Raw genomic sequence first — 23,851 nt, forward strand, 5'->3', positions numbered from 1 at the left:
TTGGGAACTTCTACACCTTAAAACCCATAAGATCTTCGAATATGTGACGGTTACAAGAATTGGGAAAACTTATTTATTTTTACAGCTGACTACATAATATAGTTCCTTTCTGAAATAGTAATCGGAAAGTTTGTGTTGCCACAAATACTTTTATAATTTAATACGCTTTGTGACAACATTTTTCGTCATGTTTCCACCATTGCGCGCACAGTTTAAAATATTCTGTTGCATAATTTAATTCCATATTTAATATATAAATTTTATAATACTTGGAAACTACTGTGAACCTAAAATTCTAAGAATTTCGTGTTAATTTTTTTATTTTATTTGGAGTTGAATTTATAAAATGTATTTTATTAAAAAAATCTGTAATGTTTTCGTGCATAATTTTTTTTTAATATTAAAATATTCATCAGATTTTTGGAGTAAGAAAATAATGCCCATATAAAGAATTTCATGAAATTTCAAGTATGTACCATTAGCCATTTTTAAAATGTCATGCGCGCAAGGTGGAAACATGATGAAAACTTTTATCATAAAGCGGATTAAATTATAAAAATATTTGTGGTAACACAAACTTTCTGGTTACTAGTTCCTAAAGCAGCTATATTATGTAGTCAGCTGTAAAAAGTTGGAAGTAATTGCTTTAGAATTAAATAAAATATCCCAATTCTTGCAACAGTCACATATTCGAAGATCACAAGGTGTTTGAGGTGTATGAGCCACCTTAAGAAGCAAGTTTCGCATTTAAAATAAAGGCAAAGATGACCGACTTGAAAATAATATGAGCGACTTAGAATAAAGGCAAAGATGAGCACGTTTTGGTTTAGCAACTATAATTAACCAATGATTTCGTGCTGTCAAGCTTTAACTTAATTTAACTTAAAGTATTGTAGATTACAATGTACCGCTGCAACATACTGATGCTTAATATCCTCGAATAATAGTTTTCAGCTGAAATTCAATAATTTTTGTAATATCCAACAGACATTGCTGACAATGCGGAATCCATGTCTTAGAAGACCATTAGCCCCTTATATGTGAATTCCATCTACAGAAATCAGTGATGTGATAAATGTTAAGTAGATAAATCATTGCTACACAATAGAAAAATTCGATTAATTTTCACTACAAAAGAGAAAAATTTAGCAATTTATATCGAATGCTTAAATGTGACAATTTTTACTTGTCCATAATTATTCAAGTCTTTTTTCACATCATGGTAGTTATTATAAGCTCTTATTAACAAAAGCAGGAAACTTCACAGAAGAGATTTTGATTTATCACTTATCCATAAGACACACATCAGGGGAAAAATAAGTACACCACTTTTAATATAAACGCTCAGACAATCTTTTATAATCATTGCATTTAAACCTTATTTGGTAAACAAATCAGTGTCTGCGGAGCGTGTATATGTTGAATGTTGTCCATTTGATTATTTTGCCCCTATTTTACTTTTCTGTACATTTCATACGCGAACAATATCGCTCGAGAATAAGCATGCTTTGAAAAAAATGCATCATGAACAGGAAATGTTCAACAAATTATGGACATTTATTTAAGTACAGGTTATAAAATTTCATTTAAATTCACTAATTAAATAATGAGGAAAGCACAATGTATATGCTCTTTAAAACAGAATATATCACTAATTAATATATTAGTAAGCAAGTACACATTATTTTTTGAGAAACAAACTGCAGAAAGCAAAAAAAAAAAAAAAAATATATATATATATATATATATATATATATGTATACTTAACGCCATTTTCTTTTGTTGCAGGATCATAACTGACGTGATAGAATTCAGTTATCTTTTGAATAATGTAAATAGATACTTAAGTTTTACTGTAACACTGAGAATGTGAGCGATTTCGACGACGTTGGATATTCGAAACTGGAGCGCTATCACCCAACGATTAATGATTACAGAAGTCCGGGACCAGTCGATGGAACGGTCATAATGGTTAGATGTTACGATGAGGAAGAAAGAGAAATGAGATACGTAAAGAAAGGACTGATGCAGGGATGTATCACGCTCTCATAAAATTTCCAGGTTTGTGAGGTAATGTGCTTGCAGACCTTGTATCGGTAAAAACAGAGTGTCTAAAGTTTTAAGAAAAAATGTCTAAATTTTTATATAACAAACCTTCTATATGCCTTAAATGTGAACTCTCCCGGTAAGTGATTTGAATTTTGTGAGAGACTCATAAACATGTGCTAAGAAAGGAACGGTTTTCAAGATTTAAATATGTGATCAGATGAAATAACGTTTAAACTGAGTGGATCTCTTAACCATCATAGTACGAAAAGTTTTTTTTTTTCAAATGATTCAGAAAATTCCTTAGAACATCATTAATTTATTTCATTTAATACTTAACTCGATGGTCATTTAAAGATGCCGGCAATTAAGTTGTAATATTTTAGATAAATCTGAAGAACTATATAGCGACTATCCGCTCAATTCTTATAGGTAAGTAACAACACTGGTGAAAGATTAACTACCCTTTTATTCCAACTCAAAATATATTTACAGATGGTCGCTCTTGGGCGTAGAAGAAACCTCTACTTTGGCTTTAACTCCGAATAGAAAATATAAAACTAAACTAATACTAGATAAATTTAATCAGCCGAAGTTGCACAGAATCCAACTCGCAGAGTTTGCCTTTAATTAAGAATAACAGGCGTATACTAGCAAGCACCTATTAAATACTGCCGTAGAATATCAAACTTTACCTAATAGCAACAACGTTACCGAAAGGCAGAACACGCTTTCCTACTGACGAAACTCAGACCTCAGATTAAATACTTCCTTTTTCTACTTTATTTGCATAAATCGTAAAAGTGAAAACTCATTCTGGCAGGAAAATGTAGGTGGAAAATTAGAAAGTAAAGAATAGATTGTGCCAAATAGAAATAGCTGTTTGTTAGAAAATAAAAGTAAAAAACTACAAAGTTCACTTAAGATGAAGATTTTAGACTGAAATATATCTAGGAAAGATGCTGTTTACTTTCAGCCAGACAATTCAGTATCCTAACAGTTTCAGTTTTTAAATTCAATAGAATATAGTTTTTAAATTCAATAGAATTCAAATAGAATTGCAAGCGCTCACCTTGTGAGTCATCACTGGTTTATACAGCACTGTAAAGGCATTCAAAAAACTCGTTAAAGGTAGTCAATAGTTCTCGAATTCTTTACGCGTACTCAAGCTATTCAATAAATATAGCTAATATCATAGTTAAAGTAACTTAAAGTAACATTCTGAAATTAATTGCAAAAATATTTTTGAATATTTGGAGATAACCCCTCGCCTTTTACATTTAACTGCGGTTTGATTCTTAACACCGACAGTAGGACATAGCGCTCAGCGTGTGATTTTTAACAGCCGCTTGCTTTGTATTCGTGACTTGTTTACAATATGAAGATAATTAACCACGGAAAGAAATTTCGGAGAGCTATAATACATTACCTTGTGCTTTGCAGTTCCCTAGAGTGTGAAGACGATAATTATAACTATCTTATTATGCGAAGTAACATAACTCTGTTAAGTTACATTATTATTCGCGAACTGTTATGGTCGGAGGCCATAATTATCAAATAATAGCAACATTCGTCTTCGTGAATGAACGATAATGTTCTGGATCTGAAAGAAAATTACTATTGAAAAAAATTATCCTTCCGACGTAGAATGCGGTATGAAGATACACGATGAACATTGACATTTAAAATCATTATGTTAAATTTATGACACTCTTTAAGTTGTCTTTCAGCGTATGCTTTATATGGAAATCAGCAGACAGGTTCATTTATTACAGAAATTGAAATATAATTAATCACAAGTTCGCTGCCATGTAGGGAAGTATCTGATAGTCAAAATGATAAATTGAAATGTCTAAATAACTCAAAACTAACTATGTATCAGATAAGGATAATTTCCTATCCACTAAACGGAGCTTCAGTGTGACGCTATTTTTATAAATGCTTTTCTTCATTCTCGTTAATGGTGCGTGTGGTTTTTTGTAAAACATTTTGTTTCCATGATATCGTATTGTTGCGTACGTAAGCGTTGGTAATAAAATGAATGCACACAGAACCGGTGATATCTTGATAAAAAAAAATACTTTCCCAAAAGAAACACTTTACGAACTTCAAACAAAAATACTCGTAAATATCTGCTCCTCAGTGTGACAGAGCATAATTTGTAGTTATCACTTCAAACTGTTGAGAATGTTAAACACAAAGCAATGCAAAGCGCATCTACTAAACAGCAAAGCTCGTACGGAAATCTCTCAAAACTCCTAAATCTACACTGAAGTGAATACTGAGACTTGATGCTCTCTCTCCAGTCTTATGTACTTTTATATTACCGCGAGAAATTTCCAGTGGTTTCGATTTCTCGAAATTGCTGAAGACATATACAAGTATAATATATAGGCATCCGTTACAATACCAGTTACAATTATACACAGATTTCGTCCCGTTTGGTGACATTTCAGAACTTTTCACCAAATTTGGCGACCAAAACCAGTTGCTAAAACCATCGCCAGCTTGGATCTACCTCGCAGATTTGCCGAGGTAGACATTTACTTGAATGTAAAATGGACTTAACTCCTGTATCCTTATTTTTCCGGCGGAGCTTCGTTTTTTGAGGCATTTCATGTTGCGTTACACAAGAGATAATACAATTTTACGTGTAATTTCACTAAAGTTGTCTATTGCAAAAATGGAAACAGTGCTGACAAATTTAATTTTAGTTGTCTCTAAAGTCGGTGCCTACTTAAGTGTCTCTTCGAATAGACAGAAATCAATCTTTGTGACTGATATGTTGTGGAACTTTCATCCAAACGAATTTTTAATAAAATTTCTTATCCAATTTGTTTCTTTGAAATTGTTTCCATCTTAAGCAAGAATAAATTATAATGTCTAAATTATAGCCATTTTCTAAGTACTAGATGCATAATTTATTGTGCATGAAAAGTTTCTTTAAATGTAATTTTTCATTATACAGGAGCGTAAAAATAATCAGCGTTCATGCTTTCAAATAATTTTAACAGAATTAAACCACATTTATATATTATTATCGTTATTATCGTACATCGTTATTATCGCTTATAATAAATACGTCCAATTTGAAAACGTGCCAAAATGTAAATTCAAGTATATCTTAGGAAATTTTGAATAAAAAACTCTATTTTTTTGCTGGTATGTTTAGAAATACATCTAATTTAAGATGATAGCAAAAATTTTGTAAGTTATAATTCAAAATCTTTTAACGAAAAATTTATAGAAATTATTTAAAAATGCAAATTTTAAAAATAAATCAGAAAAAAATTAGAGAATTTTAATTGAAATGAACCTAAATTTCGAAATAAGAAATAAGGATCAAATAAATTTAATAAAAAAAATATTAATAAATATACCAAATTCAACTAACATTGAGGAGGTAAAATTTTGAGAGCTAATTTTTTAAAAACCTACTCGTGTGGTTTTTACAAAACTTGGCAGTTTGGCATAATTTGAATCGTAAAATCGAAATATATAAAAACGTTGGCATGTCATTTCAGAAAAAGTTCGACTTTGTCTCAAAATACCTATATTATAACAATGCTGTATATAAATCTAATACATATCCTAAGTCGCGCTTTTGAGACATGAAAAAGGTACGTTGAATTTCGTCAATCTGCCCAGTGGAAAGGGATATATAGACTTGTCCCACTTTTTTTTTTCGCTGTGTACAGGTTTTAGACTTGCTTTAGCTAAGATATTACGATATACTTACTAACTTATGTGGCATATTTTAATTATTTTATATCATTATTCACGTCAATTATTTCCATTAATACATCCATTTATGCCTTATTATTCATCAACGTACGTATAATCCATTCTAAACTTTAATGATAAGCAATACTCTACAATAACAAAAATGCTCCCGATTGCAATAATATTTTTTGCTGATTTACTGAAAATTGAGCTCAATTTTTTCAAAACATTCAAGTCAAAAATAAGCATAATCTGTTTTGCTTTTAATTCTTTTCCTTCTGTACCAATGTTTAAGAAGTAACTTCAAGCTTCAGGAAAAGGTTTAGAGCAAGAGTGCAAATATATACACTTCATATTTGCATAAAGTTCTGTGACGGCACTATTTCTCCATAATAAAACATAAAAATCAAAAGGAGTTTTAGCCCGAAAGGAGCTATATTAGTCTTGAAATTGGATTTTGCGTTGGTTCACGATAATCGGTGTATCACTTTTAAATTGTTGCCAATATTACCGACCTGTACAATTTTTAAAGAAATTAAAACATGAAAAATTCACTCGTATGTGTCCTTGCATTACGAAAACCTGAGTTACTTAGAACCGTCAAATTTCCACCCGAACACGTGCACCTGGAAGCACGAATTTTGAATTTCGCTTTTGTTTTATTACTTATTTTTATTCTTTTATGTATTACATATTTATATTCACGTTTTGTAAACCTTTAATGAATTTCTGGATAACAAACTCAAGGATCACTGCTCGAAATGAAACATTTTTATCTCCAGCCCGCAATACTTTTGCCAAAATGTAAGATCTTTAGCTTTCAGTTTTAATCAAGGTATGTTTTCTAGCCTGCAACAACATTGCGTTGCAAGCTAGAAATAAAATACTTTAATCTTCAACGCGCCAACGTGTTGCTATTCAGTAAAGATAAAATACTTTAAAAATTTAATCTGGAAGGTTACTGAGTAATAAACTAAACGATTTAAAAGTAAAAAACATAGTTCTTAAGAATATGTTTTTCTACATTTAATTAATCATGCGTTAAAATAACGAGATGTCTAATTAGAAATATTCAATATTTTTATGGAAATGCACTCATTAAAATGAATATATACTTTTTCTTTTTTGTGAAAAATATTTTAGTCAGCTGGTCGCCTGAGCAGGTAGGTTTTGAAAATATACTCGTAATAATGGCGAATATAAAAATATATATATCACAATCTGTAACACTCTACCAGGAATTCAAATACAGGCAGTTTTGAAATACTATTTCTTGATTTTGCTCTTGAATTTAATGAGATACATTCCGCAAGAGAAGAAGAGGAAGAATGACCTTGCTTGTTTACATTAGCTGTACATAAGTCACGTTATCTCTGACGTCATCTGCATTGTTTGTTTACAAAAGGTATGCATAAGTCACGTGATCAATGAGGTCATCGGAATGTATCTCATTTTATGCGGCGGAAGTGGGAAGCAAGTGTTGTTTAAGAAATAAAGTTAGCACAGAAAAATTAAATAATTAAAATGAAAAAACAAATGTTGCTTGCCAACTTGCTAAGAAGAACTTAATTTTGACATGATGTGAGAGAAATTGAAATTTGATAAGATCAGATAGAAACTGAAAAAATATAAAAATGCTACACCAAAACATAACACAGCATCAGAAATTATAAACATATGCTGCTAGGAAGCTTTTAAACATTTTGTCACAAAATAGATTAATTAAAATAAAATATAAAAAATAAAAAACTGAAAGCTTTCAGATTTTACATTACGCCCAGAGGGGCGTTTATTTAACGTTTTGTGTTTTACCTTCATTTATTAAATATCATGTTCTTCGCACTTAAACCATAAAATTCAGTTCAACAGCAATATCACAAAATAGTTTTAAAATTTGCATGTATTTAGAATTTCTAATCTTGGAATTTTTATCGGATTCGCAAGTTTATTCTCGCGCTCTGGATTTTTTTTCGGGGGGGGCTGCACTGTTGCCATTCCTCGCTTTGAAATCGTTAAGTATGTTAATCAAAAATTCGTTAAAGTTTTACAAAGTATGAAATAGGTAATAAAACATATAAATTTGGGCTTTTAGATGCCCATATTCGGGTGGAAACGTACGTTATTCACAATTTGATGGCTCTAGGTACCGTTGTTTTATCAAATGAGAGAAACATACATACATTCATGCTGATTTTGCACTATTTAATTATAGTCTATCACTATTTAATTTTAATATAATACAGGACTCAAATATTTGTGGCAACAATTCGAAAAGTGAACCGACCTTTATAGTGAACTAATGCAAAATGTCAAAGCGATATTAATAGCTGTTCTGTTCTTTTTGTTTTTTTCTGTTCTTTTTGTTTTCATTCCGTTGGGCTGAAAACAAAAAGATGTTGAGAGTAAAAACACTTAAAAAGCGCTTTTTGATTACTTTCTTTTACGATTATTTTTATTATAATATGTAACTTATTGGAATCCAGTTCTAAAAATCGTAAAAAAAATATCATTTAGATTAAGTGCATCCTTCTTCTGAGAAATGTTTCTTAAAGCAATCGTAAAATATCTTTTTTTATTTTCGTTTACTTTCACTGCACTTATCATTCATTCATTTTATATTTGACTCACATATCTGATAAACGGCTTGCTATTCTATGTTTTCTACAGTATCATTTCAATCCCAGTGTTCAATGATGCCGAATTTATTCAATGTAAGTTGAGATTAGAATTAAGTAAACTAAACAGTTATCAAAACATAATTCGATAGACAATATAATATAATTGTCTTCTATTTATATTGCCCACCAGCGGCCGTGCGGTAAAGTCGCTGAACACTGGTAGTTCGGTCCGAGGTTCGAATCCCGCGAACGGGCTGGCTGCATGGGTGTTTTCGTGGTTTTCCCCATGTGTAACGTGTATACGAGCCAGTTTCCCTTATAAAGCCCTCCACGAAGGCATCCCTCCCGTTAGGCAGATAGCCAACGAAGCTTTGCCATAATAACACACACACACACACTCACTTCTATTTATATTTGTGTTTATGTTTGTGAAAGAAACGTTGGGTTATTCGAATTATCAATAGTAGCCTTACATGTAGGTCTCGTCATTAGCGTAGTTGTTTTCGTCTTTAGGTGTGGGTCTGAGAACGAATGCAAGATTTTATACAGTCTGTCTCCAGTTTTAATCGAGAACAGTTCTATAGAGTGAATTCAAATGTATGCTACTCTTCATCCTCTAATGCCAGCCCATAGACAGGAATCTTGAGATAACTTTCTGGCCCTGTAAATTTGAGAGCAAACTACCTGATCAAAGGGGTAATATCCACTTACTTAAAATTAAAAATGAAAGATATTTTTTGACTCTTGTACTGTTATTTTTCACAGAATTTTCCCTTTTTCTAATTCGAAATACAGAGATTATTGAAGAAAAAAAATCCTTATTTATTCCTTTACCTTTTCTGTACTTATAGTGTGTGCTGTTATTTTTCTCACTTGCCCGTTTTAGGATCGGATTACATCCACAAATTTAATGTGACCATCATGTAAAGCTTGCTCTGGTTGCCTTACATCTTGAGCACCTTATATGTGGCAATATGAAATGCTTTGCTGCGTCCTAGTTTTGAAGGAGAATCCCCAATAGGAAGAATCTGAGGCTATTTCACTCGTTTTCCGTTCCATCAACCTCCCGAGAGGACTTTCGGCTTGAGAGTATTTTAAGTACCTCCATGTCAAAACAAATAGTACATTTACAAATATTAATTGCTTCTCCACGATTCGAATCCCGGCCCAAAGCAGTATCGCCATACGAACATGGAACTTATACGTATATAATTAAGCATAAATAAGAGTATATTAAATTTTCAACGCTAAATCTATTTAGAGTTATGCAAATGAGTTAAAAATAAGTAGATTTCATTACATAAGTGACATACAAGGCGTTAAAAAGTATAGGTGCTTAAAATAGAGGGGTACGAATAAAATTTTAGGCTATTCTCTGAATCAGAATCTTTTTATCTAATAAATATCTACGAATGTTCTGTTACCTATTAGTATCTGATCACTGAGCAAATAAAATTATAGAATTAATTAAAAATCTTCATAGAAATTGCTGAAAAAGGAAATAAATTTATCTGAAAAACTTATACACCATTGCGATGCATGTATCAGTTTTCCATTTCATATCCTAACATTAGATTCTCCCTTTTCAGAAACGAGGCAAAAAAATATCCACAAATACGCGAAAGCAAAGAAGCAAGGCAAGAACGTTTAACGGATTGGAAATTCTTTATTATAAAATGGCTTCACGAAAATGCTTTTTTAACAAATACCCGATGGTAAGAAATGAAAAATCGAATTTGAGTCGAAATAGAAACAAGCGAACCTTTAACAGCGCTTCGTTCCGCAAGAAACGCATCGTCCTGGTACCTGGGGATTTAAATAAAAGTGAAACGCAGAAAAGGATACTTTTTTCCTACTGTCGAGTATTGAAGATCTGAGAGGAGAATTGTCATGTTCCTGAGCAAGTTGACAACTTTGGTATCGGAGAATATATATTTTTTCAGCGGTGCTTTTGGAATTTTTCTTCTGTGCGCTTTTGAGTCGCTGGACTTGTCAAGATAGAAGAAAATATATTATTCTTCCTGCTTAGACGCAAAATGATGTAAGTGAAATAAATCGGATTCCTCCATTTCCATTATCATAACAAAAATATTAATTCAATTCCTTTTACACTAACTATACATTAAGCTCTATAAGAATAAAGCCATTCGAAGCATTGATGCATAACATTCAGATAATGGATATATTAATAAAAACACATTTACACTGCCATATGATGAAATTAAATAAGAACTCATTTGTCTTAGAAACTGAATTATTCAGATGAGATTTCTATTATAGATGCAATAATAATATACATTAGCAACATATGCCCCATACTCTGGGGATAATAACATATGCCTCATTACGCTGATTTAAATGAAATTTATGTAAAACAGCATAATGACATATATGAAGTAGTATGACTCATAACCTGCTCATCTTAAATATTTTATCGCCTAATTAAGGTATATTTTATTGCCTATAAGGTTTATAACTATTTTTAACTTGTTAATGTGTTATCCTTTTTCATATTAAAATGAACTAAAATTTGATCTCAAATAAACAGGCGATAAAATTTTTATAACAAACACTACATGATCCATAATACGGTAAGCATCGCATATGAGTTTTTATGCTTAAATCAGCATAGTGACTATGCTATAATATAATGACGCATATGTGATGTGGCCCATATGCAACTTACGTTATGTTTTACAATTGTAAAGATGATGAAAAGTATGCAAAAGTCATGTTTATTACACTCAAATAGAGATTAACCGAGGACGAATTAACCAGTGTAGGAAATAGCCAGGTCATGGCTAAAAATATTTAATTTGTTCCAGAGCTTTTCTTGGTTTTCCTCTTCTCAGTAAAACTCAGAATCTCGGAGGGTTGCACTGGATGATGTTGTATGTGGGTGATTTTGAAAAGTATTCTGTAAGTATACTTGAAACACCTGTTCTGTTTCTAAATCTGATATGTTTTTATGGTTAATTGGGACACACACGGTGATCCGCTATGGACTCAACTTTCTCCAGCTTAAGGGGACTCATACACCTTAAACCCCTCATGATCTTCGAATATGTGACTGTTGCATGAATTGGAATATTTTTTATTTATTTTAAAAGCAATTACTTCCAACGTTTTACAGCTGACTACATAATATAGCTGCTTTGGAAACTAGTAACCAGAAAATTTGTGTTGCCACAAATATTTTTGTAATTTAATCCTCTTTGTGACAAAATATTTCGCCGTGTTTCCACCTTGCGCGCATGATATTTTAAAAATGGCTAATGGTACATACTTCAAATTTGATAGAATTCTTTACATGGGCACTATTTTCTAACTGAACCAACAATCTGATGAATATTTTAATATTGAAAAATTTTATGGGCGAAAACATTAAATTATTTTAATAAAACACATTTTATAAACTCAACTCAAAACAAAATAAAAATTTAACATGAAAGTTTTAGAATTTTAGGTTCACAGTAGTTTCCAAATGTTATACAAGCTATATATTAAATATGGAGTTAAATTATGAAACAGAATGTTTTAAATTGTGCGCGCAAGTTGGAAACATGACGAAACATTTTGTCACAAAGCGGATTAAATTATAAAAATATTTGTGGCAACACAAACTTTCTGATTATTATTTCAGAAAACAGCTATATTATGTAGTCAGTTGTAAAAAGTTGGTAGTAATTGCTTTTAAAATTAAATAAGTTTTCCCAATTCTTGCAGCAGTTACCTATTCGAACATCTTATGGGTTTTAAGGTGTATGAGTCCTCTTAACGCATGCAATCCCATTTTGGCCTTTTAAGGGGTGAATAGAAGTGTAGCTTCTCTTGTATCTAGAAGTCGCCTCCCACAGACAGTTATCGTCTTGAGGTAATGACCCTAGGTACCTCAACCAGTTCTCTTGTGCATGTTTTTAGGTAAGGGCTTTGAATTCATTGTGAAGTCGATTCATCGTGGCGTTATCATCAGCACATCTTGAACGTTGCCATACACGGGGAGCGACGTTCCTTTGACGTATAAGATCTTTAACTTCAGCGTTTTTCCATCTTTTTCAGCTAGGAACTTTTTTACTGTTATCATTCAGTGCAATATGAAGTTTCTCCGTGAATGCATTAACTAAGTTATCTAACTCTTTCCCGGTCTTGTATCGTGGGTTTAGTGTTCTGTGTGTTGTTGGAACATTTGGTGTAGCTACACCAATTGGTTAAAAACACTCTTTTGACTGATGTGCTATAACGACTAATTGTAATGACCGTAATAAAAGAATTGTGATCAGATGAAAGTTAATCCTCACTAGCAATATAAGCCGGGTAGCTAACACTTCTCATTAAGAAGGAATCAATAATACTAGTCTAACGGTCGTTATAGCGTGTTAGGGTGGGCAGAGCTGCAATAGTAAAGTTTGCCCGATTGGCCAATTTATGAATTACATATCCATATGTGTTAGTTATACTGAAGTTTCAATTACGGTTGTGTGAACCTCACCTATAATTATTCAATTGGTAGGTGCGGATATTGATTGTATATCATTTTCAATACCACATCTGGATTTTTTGGAGGCTACATAGATGGAGACTAAGATAACTGGTCGTGCAGTGTGTGAATCGACTGTGAGAGAAATGGCTTCTCCAGCTGAAAGCTGAGGTAATGAATTTGGAAGTGGGGAATGGGACGTTTAATTAAAATTGCAAATCCTCCTGCAGTGGTATGACTTCTACTTCGTCTATCCATTCTATAAAATTCTTAATTGCAGATTCGAACAGTGAGATGCGGTCCAAGCATGAGTTCCTGTATGAATACTACATCAGGGTCATACTCATTTGTAAAGTGGGATAGGCCATTTGCGTTCGAACAAATTATTCTGATTGGCTCTGACATGAGTTAGATATCAGTGGATTCAGCAGTCAGTTGCAAACATGTATAACATTTATCAGTTAAACTGTTACGTTTTTAAAGAGAATTAATGTATTAACTACGTTAATAATTAAGTTCATTCTGGTCCAAAGCAAATATTCAGTCAATATTTGCATTTAACAATCGAATAATTATAGGTGGAAACTTTAATGCACACTATCGTATCTGGAACTGCTATGTATGGCCACACAGTTTACATTTCAGTCAAATTAAAGCTACATATATCATTCCTGCTCTTCCCACTCCAACTGGCTGCAGCGTCGTATGCAATATGGTGTTAATCAAAGCTTTTTCCATTTTTGTTGATTTTACCATCGCGGGTTTAAATTTTGAAAACTAGTGTAATAGCTAAAATTTCTTAGTTAAAAGTATAACTTATATTCATTTCAGCTATGCTTAATTCTTTCTTTCAACTTAAATATCTCTCAGATTTCTGATTTCCTGAAAATGCAAATTAAGTTGAGCTGACACAGCAAGCGAATTTTTAGTTTAAAAAGATGACTTCGACAACGAGACAAAAAGCAAATCATATTCAGATTCATTCACCTGCACACCACTTCATTTTTCGAAAGTAAATTCTTTGAGTTAAGTACCAAAGCTAAAAATTTCAGATAGTTCTATTCGAACTGATTATACAGTGAACTTACTTACTTTTTAAGTAGTTGTACTTTAAGAAACACTTAAGCAGTGGTGGAAAAATTTAATTACATTTTATTTCTATCTCTAAGACGCAGTTTTAATAAACACTTAAACAAATATTTGAGACACCGTCTGAAAGTTCTTAACTTCTAGCTAAGTCCGACTATTAGTTACATAACTCGTAGGGCAACTAAACTTCGACTTCCAGATTAAGTAAATTTCTCATTAATTTAATAAAGTCTTGTAAAATTTAATAGTTAAATAATCTCATCATTAATAACATTTTCAAAGATAATAAGTGATATTCATTAATTCTTTCTTTAAACTTCCTGCACTGAAGCATATCTTTGGAAATAATAACAAACATAGCATTTCTTTTACAAGGATTTGATGAACAAAAATTATTTATGTTGCATCTTTATAAATTTTGTATTTAAATCCTTAGTATTAAAAAGGTTATGAAGTATTCTCAGGTACATTTCGCACTAATTTTAAAACCTTTAAATTCTATTAAAATTTATTCATCTTTTTACATCCTTATAGGAAGTAAAGAAAATACTTTAATCGCGAAAATTTTCGAGTATCATATTTAAAAAAATATTCATTTCGGACGCTTTAGAATCCATTTGGATGACGTTTTTGCGTAATGTTTTTGCCCTTACGTACGTAAGGGCAGAATAAAGGACTCTCTTTTCTGAAACGGAATGTAAAATGGATTTAAAATGTATTTAGGACAGATTTATTTTCCGGGACGTGTATACGTACGTATGTATTTATATCGCTAACCTCAGAAACGAGAAACCTCAGAACTTTGGAATTTTGCATATGGGAAAGCTTTAACATGTAGTTGTGAACTTCCCTTTTTGGGTGCAATTGGCCGCACCAAAAGTAAAAAACTATATACAAATATATATATATATATATATATGTATGTATATATATATATACCCGCTCTGTCAGCTCGCTCAGTGAGCTCAGTTTTTTATTCTTATATATTGGTAAAGTGTGCATTTCTTGCTTTAAAAGTGACTGAATGTTGTTCTTATGTTCCCGTTAAAGTTTTTATGCTTTTAGGTAAATCTACATGCAACAGGCGTAGAATTACTAACAATTTAAAAGTTGTTTAAGGGTCAATAAGCCACCATTTGTTCACGTTTGTAGCCAATCCGTATCCAATTTGAATATGTTGTCAAATAAGAGTTGTTGAAGAAAACCACAGTATGCAAATTAAAGGCGCTGCAATCAGAATGCGTCATCTATGAAGACCATAGAATTGCATGTTTGAGTGAAAGGCCATTAAATTTCTCTGTGATACTGAGCCAGCTCCAGGCATTATTTGCCCGAGCAACTGCAATGGCGATATTTTGGGAGAGTACAGGCAGGAAAAAGTCAGACAGAATATAAGTCCTTACGGTAATTCGTGGACTTTGGTAATAACTGCTAACCATAGATTCGGATTCAAGTGTTTCAGCCAAGGACTCCAACTGCTACGATGAGCGCCGATGACCCATATTTTCTTGTCATGCGCAAGAAGGTATAGAACCGTATTTCCGACTCAATTCAGATCCTTCCTTCTGCAGCCACCAAAAGGAGGCTTCACGAAGGGGTTCTGTAAGCAAGGCGGCCAACCATTTGCTTGCGGCTCACGTCACATCATACAAGGAAACATTTGATTTGTGCATGTCAACATATCCACTGGACAACTGAATAGTGGAGGGATTTCCTCTTCATGAATGAGTCAAGGTTTAACTTCTAAAGCGATAGTAAGCGTTATTTGATATCTGGAGGACCTGAGATCCGTTATGTTGCATTAAACATTCGTGAAAGAGACGCATACGGAGGAGGCAGTGTCTGTGTTTGAGTGGTATCTCATTGGGTGGACGCAGAGACCTCAGTGTCGTTACATGTGGGAGCGTGTATGCATACGTCTATAAAGATGCATTCTTGATGCATACGTGCACCCGTATTCCGGGACAATAGCAGACGATTTCCTACTGCAAGATAACAATGCTAGACCGCGCAGTGCTCACATCTTGGACGATTATTTTCAGCATCAAATAATTCAACTCTTTGAGTGACCAGCTCAATCACCGGACGTGAATACTATTGAGCATGTTTGCGGTGACTTAGAAAATGCATAACTGCTCTCACTCCTTCGCAAAAGCAATCGCTTGCATTTCCTACGGAACTGATAAACAGCATAATTGATTGCATCACACATCTCTGTTATGTGCTGTACTGTCTCTATAAGAGATCAAACTTAAGTTAATGTTCCTGTTTCAAACATTTTGTCAGACAGTGGGCACTTGTCGTTTCGACACTAGCCACTCCTAAGGCCGAACGTGGTGGCCACTTTATTCCAGAAGCACCTAACAGGCGGCCAACATTGCCTCTTATAAAGGGACGGACAGTTACAATCATGATTACACCATGGTTACTACCCGGGCACTTCGGTATCGCAGTCGGCTTTCCTAATCACAATACCAAGTGAGTGGCCCTAAATCAAACTGATATAACCGATTTGTTCATCTTATGTATATGCTGATTTCTGGAACACCATAACTGTCTGCTAATTTCTTTTCATATAATTTTATACCTCAATCTGTGTTGTTCAGTTTCGTTAAGTTTTACATGTAACTTTTTGACTGATCGGCATTTTCTTGGTTTTACTTAAATAGTGATAACCAGTGTATAAATTCAAATACTTAATGAAACGGAAATCAGGTTTAAATGGTAAGTATATAGATTATATACAATTTATTTAGCTAAAATTTCAAATTTTTCAATTCTTGTTTCAGTTCTTGCCAAATTTCACGCCGATTCATGATTCTTTATTTAGCGTTCCGATAAAATTGATTTAACATAATTTATGGTATGGCGCCATGTTAAGAACAGAAATGCGAATCTTTGGACAGACAGATGCCTGCTATAATGACTTGAATAGAAGTATGTTCCGAAAATCAAGGCTAAGTGCGTCGGTCTTTTATGGTAACATATGAGATCGCTATATTAACATCGTCAGATCAATCCCTTTTAGATATATATTTTTCCACTATGGTTGTCTCAAAATGTATCCACAGTAAATTTAGTTTCCAGCATCTCCATGCTGTGCTTTATTTGCTGTGCTTTTTTTATTATATCTCCTTTATACCGTCCAGTACACACTTCTTGATTTTCAACTCACTGTATGTTTAGTTCACTACTTCTACACAGACATATGATCTAAAGCAGCAGCTGTCAAACATTCGGAATTTGAGGACTATTAAAATCACAGCTCTGAATATATTAGGCCACTAAATAAATAAATAAATAGAAATAAAAATTCTGAAAGGTTTCAGATTTTAAATTACGTCCAAAAGGGGCGTTTTTTTAACATTTTGTCTGCTACCTTTATTTAATAAATATCACGTTCTTCGCACTTAAGCCATAAAATTCATTTCAAGAGCAATATCGCAAAATAGTTTTAAATTGATCATATTTTTAGAATTTCCGATACAGACCATAGCGCGCTGTGGATAATGTTCTCTGTACAACGTTGCCATTAATTGCTTTGAAATCCTTGAATTTGTTAAAATTCTTTAAAATATGAAATCGATAATAAAACAAATTCCAAATTTCAAATCTGGGCTTCCAGATGTCCATATTTGCAGTAGGATTACGTCATTCGAAATTAGACAGCTCTATGTACCGTTGTTTTTACATAGTGCGAGAAATATACACACATTTATTTATGCAGATTTTTCATTATTTAATTTCTTCAAATATAATGCAGGACTCTAACCATTTGTGGCAACAGTTTGAAAAGTGAAACGGACATTTATAGTGAAAGAAACGCAAAATCGCAAAACGAAAACAATAGTCCTTCAGGGAAAAAGCCCCTTTGGAATAAAAAATAATACGAATATCTATAAAATACTTTAAAAATGTCCAAATATTAATGCAAAATAAAATTCATTATTTAATTATAAAAATTATTAGAATAATTCATTATAACAAAATTTTCAGTGTACCAATTATTGATAGTTATAGGTAAGTTTCTCGATTTTTTGAAGGTGATAGAAGTACCGATTTTGAATTGCAGTGACAGGTAAGAAATTCATTTCACACAAATAGATTGTTGTTAACTGAAATTTTCTTGGTTTTCTTAATGCGATCTATATATTGACTTTCTACTGAGAGTTAAGAGTGAGTGCTTGGATTAGATCTAGTAGAAATTAGCGTTGAAAACTGTCTTCAGAGGTTAAATCGATTAGGTTTTTGTTTTCTTTTATGCATAAATTGTTATCTTCAACTGTCGCTGCAAATGAATCTATTTACCACATATTACCATGTCCAGGATCCTCTTAGCTTCGCAAATAATGGCTACACATTCTCTGAGCGAACATAAATGCTGCTGAACAACTGTTATTTTTTCTTGTTGAGTACCCTTTGCTACCTACCCCGTATTCTTCAAGATTCAGAAAAATGTTCAGTCCGTCTACGGCCAACCAAGTTTGCTACATATAACAGGTAACGGGAGATGGGAACACGAGTACTTTGCCATCATATTTAACAGTTAGATGTAAACCCAAGTTTCACGCTGTGCTAGCATCCAACACTGCGTTTTGGCAATGAGTATGAAATAGTAACAGTGTATGTGATGTTAAAAGATACCGCATATTGATATGAGGATATGCCGTGCGACTGCACAAGAAGAAAAATTAAGTGACAACTCACAGATCCAGATTTTGTGCTTCCAGGATGTCCAAGATAGACTTACGTTTTATGAATGAGTGCTTTTTCCTTTAAGATATTGCGTTGGTATGGGATTTAGTCATCTGTATTGTCCGTAGATTTGAAATGCTACCACAGATGCACTGATCTGTATTGCGTAGGCTTTGAATTGCGTGCATTTGACCTCTATGTGTAAATACGTTGGGTAATAGCCGTTACAAGAATGTACTTAGTGGGAACTTATCTGTGTGGAACGCAATTTGGTTAGCCATTGATCGACGATCAGGAAACTTTGGAAGTTGGAAATATTTTGCTCCTAGAAGAATAACCTGGCTTCTTGTCGAGTGTCGAAAGATCGAGTTAATGTATTATATTTTGATAACCTTCTCACCTCTGCAAGAAGGTGAAAGTTAATGTTTTGAGAGTTCATTTCTTTCCAAATTGTCTAGAATAATGAAGGATTGCGAGCTTTGGGTCGAATTTCATTTACAGTTTTATCAAAGAGCACTTTCTGCAAATCTAATCTATTTCTTTTCTGAATCTAAAGTTCAAATCTTTTCCTTATAACATGCCCACGATATAGACGTAAACGATTGTTTGATTGGTGGAATTTATAGCTGCATTTACTACATTATTTAGTGGTCCATTTACTTCATTTTCTAATTAGTTACAACAGATCAACATGATAAATATAAATATACATTCAGATATCACTCAAATATTTATATATATATTATATTGAGATGATATTTGAGTTTTAAGTTATTACAACTAAATTCGAATTAAGCTATTTAAAACCTTTCAGATAAAACAACAGAAATCAGTTTCCGTCAGATACTGAAAAAATTAAAACTGATCTCTTTTCTGAATAAATGGTAAATGTGTAAGACAGGGATATTAAAATGGTTTTAAAGAATGTTCTTCAAATATACACATTTTAAAATGCAACGTAGCAGCAGTTCAGTTCAGGTGACGAGGAATAGAGATACCTGCGTTTTATCAATGGTTAGCGGGTATTATCCCACATCCATAATTAACTATTTTTTTCAATAATAATAATAAATTAAATTAAATCTTTCATATTGTAATACAAAATTTAAAAGGATTAAGTTTTTAATATAAAAAATATAAAAATAAGTATATAAATAAGTATATATATTTTATTTAAACATGCAGTAAAATCTTAAATAGTATTGTATTAAAAATAAGTTTCATGAAGTCCAATGTAAATAGCGTCCAAAAATTGGGATGAAATATTCATAAAATAGATAATAGGTAAATAAATCACAAAATAAATAAGCACTTACATATTATTCCGTCGAACATTAATGTTGGTAATCATCGAACCATAAAATTTGGCAGATATCCGGCGAAGGCTGTGCTAGTCGATCCTGTGGATTTCTGAAGGAATTGACGCCTTTTTATGTAAAAATAATCAATATTAGAAGCGCTTAATTTTGGCTCTACGTAAAAAAGCTTTTGCCAGTTTCTACAATTTTGTTAGGCTCGCGTATTTTACTGAAAGCTCTACTTAAAGTCTAAACTAACTGCAGTAACTTATCCAATCTATTACTGTTTCCCCAATCCTAGATATTCTGTAGAAGACAGAAAGAATGCAAATACGCGACTTAGTCATGATCGAGTCGCGGATTTGTATTCATTTTTACCCCAGAGCCGGTTATTTCTGTTTAATTCCCCAATTATTATAAAAAATCATGGCACTAGCTTTATTAAATCATCCTAGTCTCTACTATCTAAGGTTCCATTCGGAAGCGGATACACACCACAAAGAAAATCTTTTTACATTATCCTAAATTAACAGCCATTTCAAGGTATGTTGCTAACGGAAGGACAATAGAAGAATGATCATGAAGGCGAAAAAAGCAATACCTCCGCAGGCACCATCATTACTAACATTAACCTTCGTGGAGGACAGAGTACTTTCGAAACTCTGGAAAATCACTTGCTTTGAGAAACATTTCTTGCACTGCAAAACAGATTGGATGATGCCCATTAAACTATTTTAATGCTCGTAAGACTCTGATGGAATCCACTAGAGTTTCAAGATATGAGTGTGGCCATTTAAGAATTTTTAGTTTTAATCGTGCTGTTTTTCTTTTGCTTTGCGAAGAAGATGTTTGTAAATATTTAATCCCGCCAATTTCGGAATCACCTTCATCCAAGAACACACTGAAGTGTTACCTGGACTAATGAAGTTTGAGTATTTTAATAATATTTGTAAAGTTGTGTTCTTACTTTCTTTTGTTGCCTCTGAGAATTTATTAGCTTGGTTTTTGATAGGAGGTAATTCCTACAAAAAACGATATTTGTTTATTCTGAATATTTAGTGCAGTTTGATTACTTACTGTTTTAATGGATTTGTGACTTTCGTATAGGAACTTTTATTTCCTGAATGAGAGACCCTAACGATCCTTCTAGCTTCGACATTTTTGATGTTCCTAGTATATTTCAGTATTTCAAATTCCTTCTATGTTTTCCATCTAGAGAATATCCTCGAGAATGTAGTGTGCTCTCATTTTCAGCTTATGCAAAGTGGTGCGGCACTGCAAGTATCATAATTATGGCACTCGCAGAGTAGGATGCCCATGAACGGTTTCTGGGGCATGATATCCTTGAGTGGTAAAAGCACTAACACTGAAAGCATCGCAAGAGGTTTTGCGTATAGGGCCTTAATAGGCAGACATGTACTTTGGTTTCATCACAACACTTTTTCAGAGATCCGATGAACTGAAAATCAAGATCACGTGCTTTGCGTAGATCAACTAACTGTCAGTCTTGGTCCTTGTAGCAACACTCACATTCTGCTTAGACATTTCATCACTAATTCGTCTTTTAACACCTATAGGCGGTCCATTTCAGAGGTGACGTCTTTTCTGTTGTTCGCCATTTTATGTGCTTTAGCGTGCGACCTTTTTATTTACTTATCTAGAATGGGGAAATTTTTTGCAACTCGCCTGGATAGATAATTATTTGCAACAATATAGGGAGAAGGGTTCTTACCCGAAGTATCATCAGCATTTAAATGTGTCTCTGCCTTTTTGCTGAAAACACGTTAGAAAATAACTTTCAAAGGTTTTGTTTAATTGAGCTCTTTTTGAGAGAAAAAATTATGCGGATCCGGGCGTGAGTCAAACAAGAAAAGTCCACAAGTCCCTCCCTGTGGGTTAAAAAGTTTTATATGCAATCTGAAGTTTCGTAACCTGGTTCCCTAGAAGAAGAAAATCATGAACGTTTTTTCCCAAGCGACTGACACTAAGCACTAGCGATCAGAAGATTGACATTACTGGGGACAGCTAAGTGCCTTCCGTTTTAATTCAAAACAGAGGCTAAGCAGTGTGTTGAGATACTTAAATTATCAGAACCCTTTTTTTCTAGCCGTACGGATCAGATTGCACGGAAAACATGTAAGTGGGTTTCTCTTCGTAAGAAATTAGAAATAGATGGATGTAGCAGCATCTTACTTTGAGCCACTACAACCGAAATGGAAATAGCAAGGGAAGAAAAATCATAAAAGGTATAGATAAGAAGAGATGTAAAGAAAAGAATGTTATGGCTCCAGAATCGTGACTAACGTCTCACCAAGATGCCCTTGAAGGGCTAGCGTACCTCAGGATCGACATACCAGTACTCACAAAGAATAAGCACCGAGGCCGTGATAAAAGATGACTCACATTTCTGACTTTTGTAATTGCCTATTTCTTCCATTCAAAACCATGCCACCGAAAATAATTATTAAATGCACCAAGAAGATCAAAACTAATTGTTTTCAACCGGAAAGTTCAGTAAAATGAAGCGTACTTTCTTTAGCCTTTTTTTTTTTTTTTTGATACTCGAGAAAACAAAAACGATCTGCCTTGTCGATTATGCTGTAGAGACTTTAGGTATTTTTGAAGCAGGAGAGATGAAAAATTCCCCCTTGCTGAGACTCGAACCGCGGACCTCTCGAGCAATTTCTATCAAGAATTTGGTTCGTACTGTATGCTGCATAAAAATGAATGACAGAAAATTTGGATTCTACTGTGCATTTTTTTTGTGAAAATAATATGTGTTTAAATGGTGCAAAATAGCTGAAGCAGAAAAATCGAAATTACATATTAAATTAATTATAAATTAATATTTATTCGAAGAAATCAAATCAAATAAAGCTCTTTTGTAATTAATTTAGAAGTTTATATATCATGTAATTTTTAATGTTTTATTTTAATAGTAATAATAGTTTATTAGGAAACAGGATATTATTAGAAGGTAGAAAAACTTCTTAGCAATTAAATTAGAAACCACTCAGTATCAGCAGCGGCCACAACATTTTCAAGTTACCATAATAACTAAGAATATCAAGGCTCATAACTGCTTAATTACGTGAAAATAATTCGTAGTTTGGATTAATTACTCTGAACTAAAAATAACATTAGAGTACTTTAAGTAGAATTTATTCATGAACTTAGAAAATTATTTTTCTGCTTTACAAACTCACAAACTCTTAAGATATTTTACTCATATTCTAATACTTCAAAATTTCTTTCGTCAGCGTAATGATGATTTTAAATTAAATCATCTCGCATAAAATAGGAAAAAAAACAGAATCATTGCAAAATGGTTTACTCTTTTACTTACTTTTACTCAAGAGCTCTTAATGAATGTCGGAATTTTTACAAAAAGAAATTTTCTTGATTGTTGAAACCATGTTCTCTAGAATTTTCACAAACATTTTTTTCAGTTTCAGAACATTATTTTTTAATTTTTAAAATCATGGGATATTTCTTGGAATAGTACAGCATAATCTAATTTTATATTTTAACCATCTTATCGAAAATGTGTGATATTTAGGATAAATATTTGGGTTTTGATATAGATGTTATTTCTTCTGTACCTCTACTTTATCTTACCATTTTTGACTAAACGTCGTTTGATTTCTTGAAAATAATTTTGACTTTCTTTGGTAAATCATTCCTGCTGGTAGAAAGAATCTCGAGTTAACGATTATGCTCAAAACGAAATAAAACTAACATATATGAATTTCCATCAATCATTATCAGCGACATAAGCAACTTATCACTATACGATGCGTATTATTTTTCCTGAAATAAATGAAATAATATCAGAGTTTTTTCAAGAGATTTATAAAACTCAATAATTAATTCGTAAGGTATATAGATTTTTATAATGCACCTTC

The sequence above is a fragment of the Stegodyphus dumicola genome, chromosome 4 (assembly GCF_044657685.1).
Source record: "Stegodyphus dumicola isolate Sdum_Otavi_A_Nest chromosome 4, ASM4465768v1".
NCBI lineage: Eukaryota > Metazoa > Arthropoda > Arachnida > Araneae > Eresidae > Stegodyphus > Stegodyphus dumicola.